The sequence below is a fragment of the Gavialis gangeticus genome, unplaced genomic scaffold (assembly GCF_001723915.1).
Source record: "Gavialis gangeticus isolate Ggan-Ray unplaced genomic scaffold, GavGan_comp1, whole genome shotgun sequence".
Classification (NCBI taxonomy): Eukaryota; Metazoa; Chordata; order Crocodylia; family Gavialidae; genus Gavialis; species Gavialis gangeticus.
Genome location: NW_017729031.1, coordinates 79,153,473 through 79,154,028, shown reverse-complemented (window position 1 = coordinate 79,154,028; position 556 = coordinate 79,153,473).

The following is a 556-nucleotide window of genomic DNA, read 5'->3' as shown; positions in this document are numbered from 1 at the left end:
TGTGTGTGTGTGTGTGTGTGTGTGTGTGTGTGTGTGTGTGTGTGTGTGTGTGTGTGTGTGTGTGTGTGTGTGTGTGTGTGTGTGTGGCCAGCTCCAACAATTAAATGGAAAAAAGCAACATGATTTGTTTTCATAATGCTAATATATGCAGTTTCCAGAATTGGAAAGCTTTATATGACCTGTCTTATGTCTTGAGGTTTACTTTACCTAGAGGTATAATGTAAACACTTTTTAATAGCTTCTGTTCAGTCAAAAATAACACATCTGCAGCATTATTAATATATATTACAATAGACATATAAAGAGATCTCTATCCAGTTAATGAATAATCCATTATTAGCTTTATACATTCCCCTAATCAAACAGAGGTGAAAGATACAGAACTTTCAGTGCTGATACATTTATCCATTTAGATAGCAGCTGACTTATGTCAAGAGTCTGTCTCTCACATTTAATGAGATGGAAGGAAAGAGGTTTTCTGTTTTTTAGGTCTTTTGAGGCCAGGAGTGACCCTTCATTAACTGATCTTAACAGCAGTGGACATAGTCTTCCTGGA